This window comes from Malania oleifera, chromosome 13, assembly GCF_029873635.1.
Source record: "Malania oleifera isolate guangnan ecotype guangnan chromosome 13, ASM2987363v1, whole genome shotgun sequence".
Taxonomy (NCBI): Eukaryota; Viridiplantae; Streptophyta; class Magnoliopsida; order Santalales; family Ximeniaceae; genus Malania; species Malania oleifera.
The window spans coordinates 52,257,237-52,276,346 of NC_080429.1; positions in this window are offsets into that span (position 1 = coordinate 52,257,237).

Here is a 19,110-nt window from a genome sequence, read left to right on the forward strand (position 1 = left end):
AAATGGGCATTGTGTTTAAATTAGATTTTATGATTTTTAGAAGGCGTGTGATTGAGCTAGTTGGGAGTACTTGGATAGAGTGCCTTTGACAAAGGGTTCAGGTGTTACGTGGAGGAATTGAATAGGGGGCTGTTTATCTAATGCCTTTGTGAACCACCAATATGTATTGGAATCTATAAAATCAAGCAAAACTGATAAAGAAAACAACCCATGCACCCTAAACATATATGAACCACCAATATGGATAATCTTTAAAATCAAGCAAAACTAGTATAGAAATAACTCAACTAGCCAATCCTTAAACGAAGGTCCGCTTGTGTCCCAAATCATAATTTGACTGTTTGACGCACTCAAAAAGGGTTCTTAGATTCCCATCTGCTTCTAATAACAAACTAAATGTAATTAATAAATTTTATTTTCAAAATTATTTTCTAATTTTTTAACATTTATATGAAAATATTGAAAATTAAACAAAAGTGGCTTTTTAAATTTTTGATCCAAGTGTTATAAGAACTAGAAAACACTACAATTTTACTTGCTCGGACATGGCAAATGTTTTTACTCAACTTTTCAAAAATATTTTAACATTAAATGACTAATCCTATCTTTAATTTTTGTTTGGAAAAATTTTAATGCAATTTCGGCAGCATGCCATCTGTAAATTAGACGTTTTCCCATAAAACCTGCACCTGATAGGTTCAAATAGAGCATTTATAAGAAGTTGAAGGCACACGAGAACCCATATCCACTACCAGCATGTAACACACATCAAGTGCATCCGCCATGCAGGAGGCATTCTAGACTAGCATGCAATCATGTATCATATTCACGACATTAATACATGTAACGATATCTTAAATTCAGAATATAAATAGCAGAGAAGATGCTTAAGTTTCCATTTGTTGGACGAGGAGTAGATAAGGCAGTGTCATCAATGGGGAATGAGAGAATGAAGTGGAATTGGACTAGTGGGTAAATGGGTATGTCTGAAAATGTGACATGTTTGAACTCAGCTTATGTAAAAACATCTATTTTTGTCAACTCATGATATGCTATGCTCATTTGGAAGCCACTCAGGTGGGACAATTCATGAAGTTTGAAGAAGCGGTGGGATGGAACTGCAGGGGCTGTTCCTGTGCCTTGGTTGCCAAAATTACAAGAAAATGTGTGCAACTTCATGTTCTTCTGTTGAATGGTTTGGTTAAACCCTTCTTTTTTTGGGGGGGGGGGGGGGGGGGGGATGACTAAGCACAACATGCATGGCTTCTGTATACTTTCTGGATTTTGTTCCGTGTGTTGGACAACTTGAATCTTTAGAAGTAATAGTCGAGGTAGTAGTGGTGATAAGCAGTAAAATCTTAGTTATAGTCAGTTGTTTTGGAAAACCTGAACATAATTAAGATTTTACTACTTATCACCACTACTACCTCGACTATTACTTCTAAAGATTCAAGTTGTCCAACACACAGAACAAAATCCAGAAACTATACAGAAGTCATGCATGCTGTGCTCAGTCATTTTAACCCCCACCCCCCCCCCCCAAAAGAAGGGTTTAACCAAGCCATTCAACAGAAGAACATGAAGTTGCACACATTTTCTTGTAATTTTGGCAACCAAGGCACAGGAACAGCCCCTGCAGTTCTCATCCCACCATGTCTCGAAGATGTTTCAGATGCTTCTTCAAACTTCATGAATTGTCCCACCTGAGTGGCTTCCAAATGAGCATAGCATATCATGAGCTGACAAAAATAGACGTTTTTACATAAGCTGAGTTCAAACATGTCACATTTTCAAACATACCCAATTACCCACTAGTCCAATTCCACTTCATTCTCTCTTTCCCCATTGATGACACTGCCTTATCTACTCCTCGTCCAACAAATGGAAACTTAAGCATCTTCAAACTTCATGAATTGTCCCACGTGAGTGGCTGCCAAATTAGCATAGCATATAATGAGTTGATATGTTCAAATAGAACATTTATAAGAAGTTGAAGGCACACAAGAACCTATATCCACTACCAGCATGCAATACACATCAATTGCATACGCCATGTAGGAGGCATTCTAGACTAGCATGATTTAACATGAAACTCAATTTGTGATCATAATACCTTATAATCAATCAGAAGAGCCACCCACATCATCTTGTCCAAATTGGCGCATCCTCTCCTCTAATCGTGCCTGCCTATCCATCATGGCTTGCATCTTGGCTTGAACGGTGGAGAGTTCCGATCTCAGTTTCGCGTTCTCCATAGCGATCCTCTGCATCTGTCGAGCCATCTCCTGCTTATCACACTCGGCCTCTCGAGGTTGTCGTTCCATCTTCGCATGAGCCGCCGCACCCATGGATGATGATATTGTTGGGGCAATGTATCCACTTCCAAGACCTTTCACCCATCCCCCCACTCGTTGCCCAATCACCTGGGAAGTGATCTCGAAATCTTTCATGTGCGGACTCCCCTCTGAAACAGGTGCATCCCTCAGCTCGACCATCCGTGCCTAATTTCAATCATGAAAATGATAAAAAGGAATAAGCAAGACTACAACTTTGATGTTTTGAATAAAGTAATAAACTAAGTCTTTTTCTTCACTTGCATGTCTATCCTGCACACCCTCGCACCACTCCCCCAATCACCATTGGTGTGTTCTCTGATACAGATCCGGTAGTGGCTCCTCTGTGCTAGTCTTAAGATCACGCTACATTATCATATAAGTCAGCATTACTATTATGTCATGTAATGGTCAGATAATTTTATATATAGTAATTACCTGGCGATGATTTACAAATAGCCTCAATCCACCACAATGCGTCATAGGGAGTTTGCTGCGGTTCGCAGCATTTGTTTCACATATGGCCTCCAAGGAAGATGTCATGACGACATATTAGTGACATCATTGTGAAAAATTAGTGATTAGAATACAAACACATCACGTGATAGCGCGGGTTGTAGAAATTGCGACACACCACGTCCCAATCTTCTTGGGATATCTTATCGTATGGCCGCGCTTCTGCTTCATCTCCCATCGCTCGAAAATGGGCACGCATTTTCGAGCGATAGCTCTTAAATTTATTACATAATTGGATGTCGACCGCCCTCTTCACATGGTCATCCTCGAGGATGTCCATATCAAACTCCTCCTGCATATATAGGTAATACAATTACTATGCTAGACAGTTGTTAATTGGCTAGTATATTAAAAGTAAAAAAACATTTAAATTAAAAACAACTATATAGGGTTAGGGAACTTACCAAAATGCGCATGTAAAGGACCATGCGCTGCTCCTGAGGCACCTGAACCACCTGAATGCGGTGACTGGAGCACACTGTCGGCATATAATGCTGAGCTCCCTTGTCCACACGGTGCACCAATCATTTAGCGGGGTTGTGTATCCTAGTGGAATGTTGATCCGAATCCGCTGTTTAGTCCTATCCAAGTGCTTCTTCAGCGACATGTTCTTTGCTACACCATGACCTAACCTGACCGTGGACGTAGATGCTGAAAGTAGAGTTAATTTAAAAACAACATTATAATCATACACGTGAATAACTATCATCAACAGTTGACTTGTAAATAAATGAATCGTATCCATACCAACACTGCTCATGACAATCGGCAACTCACCCTGCGTGTCAGTTGCATAAGTGGTATCCATGTCTGGCTGACCTGCGGATGGTTCAGACAATGGTGCCGCCGTATCAGTACTGACGGGCTCTGCCGGTCTCGAGGATGTTGGATCATCCCCATGTGATGTAGTAGTGGGCCTAAAAGGAAGTCTCCAACGTCGACCTCCTAGTGTCATATCTGCAAATAATTATATAAGTCAATATAAGAAGAACGCATTTTTAAGTTATTTACATGTGTTAGATACATAATGACAAAAATATACTAGTACATATATGAAGTACGAATATTAGATGGATGCAGAAGACATCTATTTTTACGTTATTTACACATGTTAGATACATAGTGACAAAAATAACATGCTTACCCCTCTATACATCCTCTATATCAGTATCATCCTCACTTTCTAAAGTGTCTTCCTCTTCACTAAAGTACTCGATCCCTGTTTCATCTTCCGCATCAGTTTCCTCATCATCGATGAAGTGAATGTCTACAGAAGGTTCAATTGTAATGTCAGTAGCTCCTACGTGTTCTGCCCTAGCACCCTCCCTATGCAATGGTATAGGATCAGTGCATTCTTTGACAACATCTGTGTCAAATTGTGTTGCTGCGTGGACATATGGCTCATCTTCTTGGAATGCAGTCTCACTGGCACTAATCTCACTATCTGCTACTTCTGCAATTGCATACAAACTTTGGGGAGGAATCTTTTGGGCCACATGCCATTCACCCTTCAATTTGATGTCTTTAAAATTAAACACTTGTTCTGCCCGCGTCGCAAGCACGAAAGTATCATTTTGATACCAGGTCTTACTAAAATTGACACTGGTGAAGTAGGCATCGGTGTTTATCCCAGCCTTTTTATTGCCGATGTCCCACCAGGTACACATGAACAGGTGGACGACTCTATTTGCTCCATAGCTAAGCTCTATAATGTCATCCAACACACCATAGTCAATATCTTCATCTCCTTCTATGCCTAGCACCGCAACCCCACAATTTTGGGTTCTTCTATACAGTTCAAGGGACTTTGTATGAAATCGTAACCCGTTAACAATGCAACCACTATAGCGGTTAACTTGTTGATGGGGGCCACATGCCAACGCGTACAAATCTTTACTTGCCGTTGGTTCCTTATTGTAAAACATGACTTTCATCTATAAAATAAACAGGAGTTTAGAAGAATACCGTCAATAGTGAAACCATACATTGCTTCTAACTGAAGCAGTTTTTGTTACTTACATGACTCTCAAACCAATTGATAAACTCCTTCTTATGTCTTTCGTCAACATTCCGTTCTTTTTGGGCTAGGAGTTCAACTTTATGTTCGCTATATGCAATAGTAGTACATGTTAATGTCAAGTAAGTATATAATTATGCATATGTAAATACAATGCAAAGTAAGGAGTTTAGAACAACGTACTCGATATATGGAACAGTTTCATCATAATTGTTGATGACGTAAAAATGAGCCTTTTCTAGGTCATCCATGTAAATGAAATCGTAAACTTATGCACCAAGAGGCCGAACATTTTCTTGAAATATAGAGCTCCTGGGTTCTTCATCTTTGGCATTAATAGCATAAACGTCTGCATTTCGCTCATCACGAGTGAACATTGTGTCAATATCATGTAGATATATTGAGAAAATCCAAGACATTCACTGTCAATGTACGCCTCAATGATTGAACCTTCCGGCCGTGCCTTATTGCGCACGTACCCTTTCAAAGTTGACGAGAACCTGTGCATTTTACGTAGCATTATAGACTTGTAGACACAATGAATAAAAAAAAATTCAAAAAGGGAAATCGTGTGACCATTATACAAGGACTTTATACTTTACCTCTCAATAGGATACATCCAACGATATTGAACTGGTCCTCCAATTATGGCCTCCCTTGGTAAATGGATAGTTAGGTGGACCATCATATCAAAGAATGCTGGTGGAAAAAATTTCTCCATCTTGCATAGTATGATCACGATGTCATCCTCTAACCGTTCAAGTACGTTTACACTCAATATTTTTTAGCACAACTGCCTAAAAAAGATTCCCAGCTCAATCAGCACCGAGTGAACATCTTCAGTCAAGTGTCTACGAAGGAAAACGGGTAGAACCCATTGTAGAATGATAGTCATGACTTTTCATTCCTAGCATCTTCCCTTCCTTCATGTTTATGCATCGAGCTATGTTCGATGCATATCCATCGGGGAACTTAACTGATTTCAACAAGTCGAAGAATTTATTCTTCACATCCTTAGAAAATGTGTAACAAGCTGATGGCATAAGAATTTTGTCCCCATCACAAAACATGTTCAACTCAGGTCGTATCCCCATGTCTTCCATATCTCGGCGAGCATTTGAGGTGTCCTTTGTCTTCCCATTTATATCAAGCAATGTACCAATGACATTCTCACAAATGTTCTTTTCGATGTGCATGACATCCAAGTTGTGGTGTAGTAGAAGATCATTCCAATATTGAAACTCGAAGAAGATGCTTCTCTTTGTCCAATTCAACACCCACTCAGCGCGTTTTCTTTTTCTATTGGTCGGTGGTTTCCCAAATTTCACATCTGCGATCAACCTTAGCTGGTTTAATAACTCTTCCCCACTTAGCTGCTTTGGCGGCAACCTTCATTCAGGTTTTCCATTAAAGCTTCTGACGCCATCAGTCCTCCAAGGATGTCCACTTCGTAGAAAACGGTGATGACACATATAGCATAACTTGCGGCCATGCTTCAAGGATAAGGACCGAACATCCTTATTACATACTGGGCATGCTAAGTAATCTTTTGTGCTTCAACCTAACAAGTTGCCATATGCGGGGAAATCATTAATTGTCCACAAGACTACAACATGCATCTGAAATATTGTCCTGGTTTGCACATCGAATGTCTCCACTCCTTTTTCCCATAATTCTTTCAACTCGTCAATTAGTAGACGCAGGTAAACATCAATATCATTACCAGGTGCTCTCAGTCCGGGAATCAGTAGAGACATATAAATGAAAGGTTCTTTCATACATCGCCATGGCGTCATATTGTATGGCATCATCATAACTGGCCACATGCTATATGGGTTGGTCATGTTATCGAAAGGATTGAACCGATCTAAAGCAAGGCCAAGTCTGATGTTGCGAGGATCACTAGAAAACCACGGATGCATTTTATCAAATTCGGCCCAAGCTTCGGAGCCCGCTGGATGGCTAAGGGTGTTTCCATCTTGAAGACGTTTCTCTTGATGTCATCTCATATCTGTAGCAGTCTTTTTACATATATACAATCGTTGCAGCCGCGGGATTAATGGATAATATCGCAAAATTTTTTTGGGAATCTTTTTACCCTTCTTCTGATTAGTTCTATGCCTCGGTTCACCACATTATGGGCACTCGTTCAAATTTTCATGTTCACCATAAAAGAGTGCACAATCATACCTACACGCATGTATTATAGTGAAACGGAGACCCAATTCACGGATGTATGTCTTCGCCTCATAAAAAGACTTGGGAAGTGTTTCACCCTCCGGCAGTGCTGCCTTAATGAGGCTTAAATACATGTTGAATGTGCTCTGAGATAACCCATGCATTGTCCTCGCATGAAGAAACTTTATCAAAAACTCTAATTTTGAGAACTTTTTACAGTTTGGATATAGGGGCACCCGTGCATCCCTCATGAGATTAGCAAATGGTTTACCAATTCGATTCAATGTACTAGGATCGCAAGGTATGGTACCTGCTAAAGTAGTTTCATAACCAGTACGCAACACACTAACATCACCCGTGTCCACTGCAATCCCCCTTTGCAATTCACTTAAAATTTCGATTAACCCTTCCGAACGTGTATCACCACCTGCTATATTTGCCCCCTCATCTTTAGCATCATTTAAATTATCACTCTAAACTGCATAATCTTCACCTTGGAACATCCATCTTGTGTACCTTTTCTCCATTCCAAAGTCTAACAAATGTGAATGGACCAACTCAATGTGTTTGAATGTTATGTTTTGGCATTTCTTGTAAAGACACCTTATTCTACTTGCTCTGTCTGCATGAGGACGCATGAACTCTATGAAATCATGTACCCCTTTCACGTATTCTGGCAAAAACCTACCCCAATTGTTCATCCAACTCTTATCCATGTTCATTAATTACCCTATAATATGTTCAAGTAAATGGTGTTCATTATATTCTCAAAATGTTTATCATGCATGCATCGTGAATCCTATAATCAATCATCATACTCTAAAGGGTACGAATCCTATCCCATTCACGAATGTTGCATTTTTATTGCGATCAATCACTCAAATTCCTTCGTCGTAGTCGTTATAAATTTCGGCAGCATCTCCCCATGACTCTCCAAGTACATGATATGGGAGAAGTGAAAATTTGGCTAGTTTTCCATCACTAACAAATTGTCAGACACCCCACTATGCACCCAGAGAACACAAGTAGAGACGCGCTTGAAATATATAATGACAATTGACAAAGCGTGAACGATGACAACAATGTAAATACAACTTCCGGAACTGTCCACATTGGACAATCCAAGAATGGTTGAAATACTCACATTACTAATCGTAAGTGAAACAAATAATTAACATGTTCAAGTGATTATTAGTCAACATAGTATGACTAATAATCAATTGAAATATAACAATTGATTTGTCTCACATGTACGATTAGGAATGAATGTATAGTAACCGTTCTTGGACGGGTCTAAGCTTCAATGAATACATGAAGTTGACAAAAAAAAAAACAAACAAACATGCAAGGGGCTACGATTTTAGGCTTTGGTTTTGAGGAATATAAGACTTATCTATTCATTGTATGTAAGCATTTGTTTTTTTAATAATATGTGTAAGGACGATCAATTTTATCTAATGCAATGGATGACTTAAAATGACATTTTTTTCAAAGTGTAAACACAATAAAATAGCATTGTTCCATCACCTTGAAGCAAAATACTACAATTTCATTGGAAGTTTGTCTCTCATTTATTGTTTAATTTTATAGTTATAATTTTACAAGCAATTACAAAAAGGACACATCTTGCTTTCCTATTTTGTTTGAATTTGTATAGGAGAATTGAAAAGAAATCCTATTTTGTTTTTAGTTGTTTTGATATCTGATTTTGTAGAAAAAATAAAATAGAATTGTAGGTGAGAACTATCGTATGAGAGGATTTTTTATTTTTACGTATGCATTAAAATCATCCAGATTCAAAGAGTTCAGAATTTCTACATAAAGTAATTAAATGACATTCGGATGAGTCATACAAGTTACAATTAGTTGTTTAGTATAGATTCTCTTGTATTGCTTTTTATTATGATAGAAGTGATGTCAAAGCCATGGCCAGATTTTGCAATTGATAGAACACCAAATAGAAAAATACTTGAACCCTAACTAGTATATTTTATTTTATTTTGCTTTTTTTTGGTATTCATCTTGCTGAGCTTTCTAACTTTATTCCTTTAATATGAATGGGGCTTATATCAGTTTATTTAATTATTGCACGAGCTAAATCTTTGGAGCATCTCAAGATAGTTATGAACCAATAGTTATACTGAGGATAGAGTTCTTGCATCATGGAAGAAGTGTTGACTGAACCGTAATCTATATCCAATTCTTTTAACAAGTGTTGATTAATGAATTTAGTTCAAATTAAGAGATTTTATCTATTTTGTCAAGTCTACAGAAGATGAAGAATGTTATTTATTATCTCTAGTACTATTATAAAGGATATTGTCGTACTTTGGTTTGGTCTTTAAGATTATGTTTGGTTTATGAAATGCTTATTCCTAAGAATAGATTAGTTTTAGTAAATTAATTATAACTAGTTACATAATAAATTAAATTATTGTTATAAAACACATAAGAATGTGAAATATTTTATGAGTTTATTATAAGGAGTAGACAATGAATAATTATTCATAAATTTTTTCAAGTACGTTTTGATTAATCATTTGCGGAAACCCAAAAAGGGAGTACGTTGGTTAATCTGCGGAAATCTTGATCAAGTAAAGTGCATACTAAGAGTTTATAGAAAAATCAACTAAAGCTCTAATATTTTTGGTTGAGTAATTGAATTACGTTGATTTCGTTAATTGACTTGTGAATTTAAATTTCAGTATTTTTAAGTGTAGTTATCGTTTATATATCTTGTTTTATGGGTAATTAAAGTCAATAGCTTAAAAATCATTAAAATTTAAAAAAATCCAATTCACCCCCCCTTTTGGGAAGCTATTCCTCATTTCAATTGGTATCAGAGCCTTGTTATAGAAATTCCTAACAAGAAACTATAAAAAGATCTAATGGCAAACATTGGAGTAGCACCCTTTGGTGAAGGACAATCCTCAACCCGTCCACCAATCTTTTGTGGACACAATTACATTTTTTGGAAAAAGGGAATGGAAATATATCTCCAACACATGGATTGGAAAGCTTGGAAAATTGTTTTGGATGAAAATCTTATTCCCACTAAGTTAGTTGATGGAAAACACATTCCAAAAGAAAAGAAAGATATAACAGACTTAGACTATAAAATGCTTCAGATAAATGCAAATGCTATAAGTGCGTTATATTGTGCATTAGATGCTAATGAGTTTAATCGAGTCATGGATTGCAAAACAGCTAAGGAAATTTGGGATAAGTTAGAAGTAACTTATAAAGGAACCATCGATGTTAGAGACACTGGTATAGATATGCTAACAAGTGAATACGAAGCCTTCAAAATGAATTCTGAAGAAATAATATCAAGCATATACACTAGATTTACCCACATAATAAACTCTTTAAGTGCCTTAGGAAAAACCTATACTACATATGAAATGACTAGGAAAATTCTAAGAGGTCTACCCTCTATTTGGGAACCAAAGGCCATAGCTATCACGGAAGGTAGAAACCTTAAGACTACGTCTTTGGATGAACTTATAGGTTCACTTCTTATAGATGAAATGGCACTAAAAGAAAGAAACCCTGAACCAAAACATAAAAAATCCATAGCTCTAAAGGCATCTAGCCATAGCTCTAGTGAAGAAGAAAGTGAAACAAGTGACCTAGATCAAGATGAATTGGCATTCATTACTAAAAGACTAGGAAAATTCTATAGAAGAAATAAAAGGTTTCCTAGAAAATTCTACAAAAAGAAAATTGAAAAAGGAGATACAAGTAGGAAAGAAAATAAAGGTAAGAATGAATTACCAATTTGTTATCACTGCAAAAAGCCAGGACATATTAAACTGGAGTGTCCATTGTTTAAGAAGGACAAGAAGAAAAAGAAGGAAGCAATGAAAGCTACTTGGAATGATTCAAGCTCCAGCGAAACTGAAACTGAATCAAGTGAACAGGAGATGGCAAATATATGCTTCATAGAAAATGATGAAGAGGTAAATTCTTATTATTCTTCAACAGAATCTCAAAATGTGTCTTGTGATGAGTCATGTGACAGTTTGCCTTCTTACAAGGAATTACAAACTGAATTATTTTCACTACATAAAAGATTTATAAAAGTGTCTAAAAGAAATATAACTTTGAAAGATCAAAATCAATAACTAGTAAAGCAACTAGAATCATTCAAAGTTATTGAAGAAGAAAGAAATACTTATATTAAGAAGCTGGAAGAAAAAATAAAATAAGAATTAGATAATACTCATATAGATGGTTTGAATAAGAAAGATTTAGAAATAAATGAACTCAAAAAGACAATTAAGGATAAGGAAAAGATTATCTATAACTTTACTAAAGGTAAAGTGAACTTTGAAAAGATGATTGGACAGCAAAGGCTTCATGGAAATAAAGAACGAATAGGCTACAATGGTAAAACAAATAAAAAGAATAAAAAGCTATACATAGGATACTTTAATAAGGAAGCTAGGTTTTATGCTAGCACTTCATCAAATAACAAACACAAACACACCACTTGCTATATGTGCAAGACTAGAGGTCATATAATGTTTAATTGCCCATTAAAGAAAAAATATGTTAAAGTCCAAGGAGAATGGAAAACAAATAATAGAACTAACAGTAAAACAATGAAAGTCAAAAGAATTTGGGTTCCAAAAACTAACACATAGGGTCCCCCATTATAGGTTTGCCTTAGGAAAACAACGATAATGGACAAATGGTACTTGGATAGCGGATGCTCAAGACATATGACCGGTGACAAGAACAAGTTCACTACCTTAAAACCAAAAGATGGGGGATACGTCACCTTCGACGACAATGTCAAAGGTAAAATTTTCGGTATAGGTAAAATTGGTAAAGAACCTTCACTCACTATAGATAATGTGCTATTAGTAGAATGACTAAAACATAATCTTTTAAGTATCAGTCAATTAAGTGATAAAGGGTTCGAAGTAATGTTCATGAAAGAAAAATGCGTCATCCAGAATCCCAAAAATAAAGAAACCTTGTTTATGGCTCATAGAATAAATAATGTTTACTTTATAAATCTTGAGAAAATAACAAATCAAAACATAACTTGTTTAACAGGCATGAATGAAGCAAGTTGGTTATGGTATAGGAAATTAGGACATGCTAGCATGGACCTACTATCTAAATTATCTAAGAAAAATCTTGTAAAAGGATTACCAAATATTAAGTATGTAAAAAACAAGATATGTGATGCTTGTCAAAAGGGAAAACAAGTAGAAACAAGTTTTAAAAAGAAAAAATTCATATCCACCAAAAGATCCCTAAAATTCCTACACTTAGACTTATTTGGTCCAACTAGAACCTTAAACTTAGGTGGAAAACAATATGCTTTTGTAATAGTAGATGATTTTTCAAGATTTACTTGGGTAATATTTTTAGCAAACAAAGAGTAAGCTTGCAATCAATTAATAACCTTATGCAAGAAACTACAAAATGAGAAAGGTTATAATGTAACAAGCTTTAGAAGTGACCAAGGAAGAGAGTTTAAAAATAAGGAAGTTGATAAATTTTGTAATGAACATGGAATAACTCACAATTTTTTAGCACCTAGAACTCCACAGCAAAATGGAGTTGTTGAAAGGAAAAATAAAACTTTGCAAGAAATGGCAAAAACAATGCTCAATGAAAATAGTTTACCTAAATATTTTTGGGCAGAAGCTGTAAATACAGCATGTTATATTGTAAATAGGGTATCAATAAGATCAAAAATAGATAAAACACCATATGAACTTTGGAAAGATAGAAAACCAAATATATCCTACTTTCATGTATTCAGTTGCAAATGTTTTATATTAAATACTAAAGATGACCTAGGAAAATTTGATGCAAAGTCGGATGAAGGTATTTTCTTAAGTTATTCTACAAATAGTAAAGCTTAAAGGATTTATAATTAAAGAATTTCTACAATTATGGAATCAATTCATATAACTTTTGATGAATCAAATCATTACAACATTAAAGATACGAATGATGAAAAAGAAGTCACTTCACAAAAGGAAGAAGTTCTTGAAATAAAAGAAGAATAGGATAATGATGCATTAAATGAAAACCTTTCAGAGAAATTGAAACTTCCTAAAGAGTGGAAATTTGACAAAAATCACCCAAAAGAACAAATTCTTGGTGAAACATCAAAAGGAATAACCACAAGAGCCTCACTAAAAAATATTTGTAATCATTATGTTTTCTTATCCCAACATGAACCAAAAAATATTGAAGATGCCTTAAATGATGACTCTTGGATTATAGCTATGCAAGAGGAATTAAATCAATTCGAAAGAAGTCAAGTATGGGAACTAATACCGAAACCCAAAGATAAATCAATTATAGGAACAAAATGGGTGTTTAGAAATAAGAAGGATGAAAACGGAGTTGTTATGAGAAAAAAAGTTAGGCTAGTGGCACAAGGATATAATCAAGAAGAGGGAATTGATTACGATGAAACTTTTTCACCTGTGGCAAGAATGGAAGCCATTAGGATGCTTTTAGCCTATGCAGCCCATAAGGATTTTAAGTTATATCAAATGGATGTGAAGAGTGCATTTTTGAATGGATATATAAACGAAGAAGTATATGTCAAACAACCCCCAGGGTTTGAGAATTCTAAAAATCCAAACCATGTATTCAAATTGACAAAAGCTCTTTATGGTTTGAAACAAGCTCCAAAAGCTTTGTATGAGAGATTAAGTAAATTCTTATTTAAAAATGAATTTACAAGAGGAAAAGTTGATAGTACCTTATTCATTAAAACTAAAAACAAAGATTTGTTATTAGTTCACATATACATGGATGATATTATATTTGGAGCTATAAATAAAGATTTCTTGGATTACAAATCAAACAAGCAAAAAATGGAATCTTTATAAATCAAACTAAATACATTAAAGACATGTTAAAAAAGTTTGATATGGAAGAAAGTAAACCTATAGGAACTCCTATGAGTACTTCAATTAGTCTTGACAAAGATGAAAAAGGGAAACAAGTTGATACTAAGCATTATCGAGGAATGATAGGAAGCCTACTCTATTTAACAGCAAGTAGGCCAGATATTATGTTTAGTGTGTGTATGTGTGCAAGATTTCAGTCAGCCCCAAAGGAGTCACATCAAACAGCAGTCAAAAGAATTCTTAGGTATCTCTTGGGTACACTTGAACTAGGTTTATGGTATCCAAAGGAATTTAGATTTGAAATGATTAGTTATTTAGACATAGACTTCGTTGGATGTAAAATAGATAGAAAAAGCACAAGTGGAACGTGTCATTTTCTAGGACATTCTTTAGTTTCATGGTCTTCAAAGAAACAAAATTTTGTAGCATTGTCCACAGCAGAAGCAGAATACATTGCTGCAAGAAGTTGTTGTACTCAAACATTGTCTATGAAACAACAGTTAAAAGATTTTCAAATATAATATCAAACTATCACTATCAAATGTGATAACACAAGTGCTATTAATATTTCAAAAAATCCAGTATCTCACTCAAGAACAAAACACATCGATATAAGACATCATTTCTTGAGAGATCATGTACAAAATGAAGATATAGTACTAGAATTTGTAAATACACATGATCAATTAGTAGATATTTTTACAAAACCTTTGTCGGAAGAAAGATTCAAATTTATAAGAAGAGAATTGGGCATGCTTCACAGTCGTGAAGTAATCTAGAAATTGTTCTGGTTGGCAGGCGACTGCCACCAGGGTACCAGGTGACTGCCACCAAGGTACCAGGTGACTGCCTAGCTTCTGTCTTTCAAAATTCCAGAAAGACAGGCACCTGCCACATTGAAGCAGGCGACTGCCTTGCGGCCGGTAGGGTTTAAAACCCTATTTTAAGTCAATTTAAAACCCACTAGGCGCCTGACCATTCATTTTTTCTCTCTGAAGCCCTTCGTCTCCATCACTTTCCATACAAAAATCTTGCTTAAAGCATCTTGCAACCTAGTATCAAATCCTTCCTCCACACAAACACCGAGCTTAACTTAGAGTTTCTTTGATTTTCTTCTACATCCAAACATGCCTAGATCAAAATCCGTTGGTGTTAAAGGATCTTCCTCTTCCACAAGAATAAATAACGATGAGGTGGAGAATGGTTGGTCACTCCACATGCCAAGCACCTTTACCGAAATCAAATTGTTTCAGCTGAACCGATATTAGGTAAGGTACTCGACGTAACATTCTTCAATTCTGATTTTCCTGAAATCTTGGAACTTTTCAAGAACATTGGATGGGATAAATGTATCACCTACCAAGCTAAAGGCTATTATCCCAATGTTGTATGCAAACATGGAGCAATGCGATAATGAAATCAAAACAAATTTTCTTGGGAAAGACATCCATCTAAATCCCATATCTTTAGGAAAGATTCTTCGAATTAAGCCAGGGGATTTTGAGATTCATATTATTGAGAAGCAATGGATTATGGCTCAAGGTTTTACATCACATGAGTTTTTACCACTAGTTATGACTGACACTCCAGTAAACTTTGGTCATCCTCCACTTTATAAGCAGCTTAGATTGAAAGCCCTCATTTTGCACAAGCTTATTACAAACAACATTTTACCAAGATCTGGTTCTCACGATCACATTTCGTTTCTGGATTGTTTTGTAATGTGGTGCATCCTCAAAGGGAAGAAGATGGATCTTCCAAGTTTGATCATTCAGTGGATTATCATGAAATTTGATGCTCCCCATGTTGTCCTACCATATGCGGGAATGTTGAATATGGTTTTCGCTCATTTTAATGTTTTAACTCCATCATTCAACTTTACTAGCAAGACGTACTATGATATCTTTTCTGACACCGTTCTAAAATGGATGGGCTATAAAAATTCTCCTCAAGGGTGGTTCCACAAAGGACATAGGAATGTCTCATCTGCACCACCACCTTCTTCATCATCTATCCACACACCTTTAGTTCAGCTTGATCCAGATACTCCGTCATGGTTTGTTCCATTTTTTAACTATTACATGACATTTAGTGATGGTATGAAATCTGGCCTCAGTACTTTGCAAGAGAAGGTTAAATCCATAGAAACTCATTGTTCAAAAATTGACAAGAGAGTTGAAAAGATTGAGCAATAGTTGGCTAGTTCCTCTAAAGGAAAATCTCCTATAAGTATCAGTTCTGCTACATCCAGTGAGGATGAATCTAGAGAACAAGAAGAAGGAGAAGATAAAAGTGAACAAGAAGAAGGAGAAGATGACAGTGAACAAGAGGAAGGAAATCATAAATCTGAAGAACAAGAAGAAGAAAATGATGAAAGTGAAAATATGGAAGCCTCTGACTGATGTGCCTTTACCTATCACTTTTATGTGTTTTTATGTAATTCAAGTTTTATCAGCTAGGCTATTTTGGTTTTCTAAAACTAGTACTTTGACATGCAGCATTTCTTTGTTTTTGCCTCTCTTTTTCCCTTTTGATTGATGTTCAAAGGGGGAGAAAATGTTTAAGAAAAGTGAGTGCAAAAATATGATATATAATGGTTTGTAAAACCTTTTGAATACCTTTTAAATGGATGGATGAATCTTTTACGTGTATGTATCGTTTATTCATGGATTATCTTTTGGACTTACATACATGAATTGTATCATGCTTATTGATAGGGAGAGCCATGAATATTAAAATCTTATTACTTTTGCTCTCGATTTGTCATCATAAAAAATGGGGAGATTGTTGGCCTATTAAGGCTTACAATTCTTATTTTGATGATAACAAATCAATGATATGTTTAATATGTTTCAAGTAAATTTTTTTCAGGAAAGTAACAAAGCCCAAGTGCATAAAGAAGCCTATGGATTACAAAGAATTCTTGAGGGACACAAGTATAGTTTACGGATTACAAAGAATCCTTGAAGAACACAAAGAAAAGCTTATGGATTACAAAGAGCATGAGGAATAAAATTATATTGGTGAAAATCTCAAATAAAAGATTGAAACAGCAAAGATGATGGAAGAACAAGATTGAAGATTAAAGAATTATATTTTAGGATGTTCTTATATAAGTACTTCAAAGGTTCAACTCAAATATAAAGTGGTTTGAAGCTTATAGAAAATCAAAAATATATTTTTTTAAAACATATATACTCTGAAAAGTACTTTTTTTAATAAATAAAAAAGGCTTAAAAAGAGAAGATTTTTTAAACCATGTTTTTAAACATATTTATTTCAAAATATTTGGAAATGAATTTTAGGAATCTTTGGGAGTAATGGATGGCTTCTAAAAACATCTATAAATAGTAAAAAGCTTCAAAGGTTTAAAAGAATGATCAGAGAGGCAATATTGAAAGGTTTTTGAAATTAAGCAATTCTTAAAAGTTTCATATCCAAAAATCTTCAGAAGTTTCAGATCCAGAAATCTTCAAAAGTTTCAGATCCAGAAATCTTCAAAGTTTCAGATCTAAAAATCTTCAAAGTTTCAGATCCAGCAATCTTCAAAGTTTAAGATCAAACAACCTTCAAGGTTTTTAGATCAAGCTACTTTTCAAAAGTTTTTAGATCAAGTGACTTTCAAATATTCAAATTTCTCAAAGGATCTAAAAATTTCTTGTGCATAAATTTTCTGATCTGATATTCATTTATATTTTTGAAGCAAAGTTTTAAAAAATTAGACTCTTTCATTTTCTTTGAAAAATCATTTGGTAATTCATACTAAGCGTTGATCTTCAAATTTCTTATATTTGAATTACTTTGGAGTATAAGTGAACTGATCATTGTACTAATCTACTCTATTGTGAGAGTTTTCTTTTGTACACAAATTTCTTTATCATCATTCTTAAACGATTCAGAGTTGTTGAATCGTTGGACCAAACAAGGGGTTATTGTTTGGAGAGGCGGGCTCTAGCCTGACAGAATGAGTGGCTGTAAATTGGTATTGTTCCACCAGGTAACGGAACTGATATAGTGGAATCCTTTGGTGTTTTTCCAAAGGCGAGGATGTAGGCTATGTTGAAGCCGAACCTCGTAAAAATCTTGTGTCTTTCTCTATGCTTTACTTTATATTATTTACTTGCTATTGTGGTATGATTTAAATGTGCAGGTTGCAGATTCTTAAGTGAGAAAGAAACAAAAGTACTTGATATTTACAAAGTACGTTTTGGTCAATCATTTTCGGAAATCCAAAAAGGGAGTACGTTGGTTAATCTTCGGAAATCTTAATCAAGTAAAGTGCATACTAAGAGTTTATAGAAAAATCAACTAAAGCTCTAATATTTTTGGTAAAGTGATTGAATTACGTTGATTTCATTAATTGACTTGTGAATTTAAATTTCAGTATTTTTAAGTGTAGTTATCATTTATATATCTTGTTTTCTGGGTAATTAAAGTCAATAGCTTAAAAATCATTAAAATTTAAAAAGAATCCAATTCACCCCCCCCCTTTTGGGAAGCTATTCCTCATTTCACATTTATATTGGGGATAATTTTTGATTAGTTTGGTACCGTTCGTAAGAACGGGCGCATTGGGGGTGCTAACACCTTCCCCTCGCGTAACCATATCACCGAGCCCGACTCTGGTAATGCACACCGATTCTACCCTAAACGGGGTAGCAATCAAGTGTTCTAACAATACTTCAAAAGGTTAGTGGCAACTCCATCACACGTTGTTTTTCCATGAAAATCACATTTTCAAAATACACATCCATTTTTCCTAGTTCGCAGTCGTACCCCATTTTTTCTAGATAGTCGTTTCCCTGGGCAAGGTCCGAGATATCGCGACAGCTTGGTGACTCCACTGGGGACACTTGAGAGTCGAGTCGATGATTAATTGATTACTATCCCAAAATCCAAATCTAATGAGCCTTTGTGATTGCTCCTTCCTTGTTTTGTACACATTGTGCATATGATCATTTTGTTTGCAGGTACTTCACAAATAAATCTCCATGAGTAACTGAATAAATGCTCGTCTTTGCTTGTGTTTTCGTTATCTACTGAATGAGCATGTGATTAACTGTGAATGTCCTGATTTAGCATGAGATGATAAGCATGTGATTACTTCTTTCCATGACTTGTGTGAATAAAGCATGTGTTTTAATCTGAATAATAGATGGATGTGGGGTAGAGG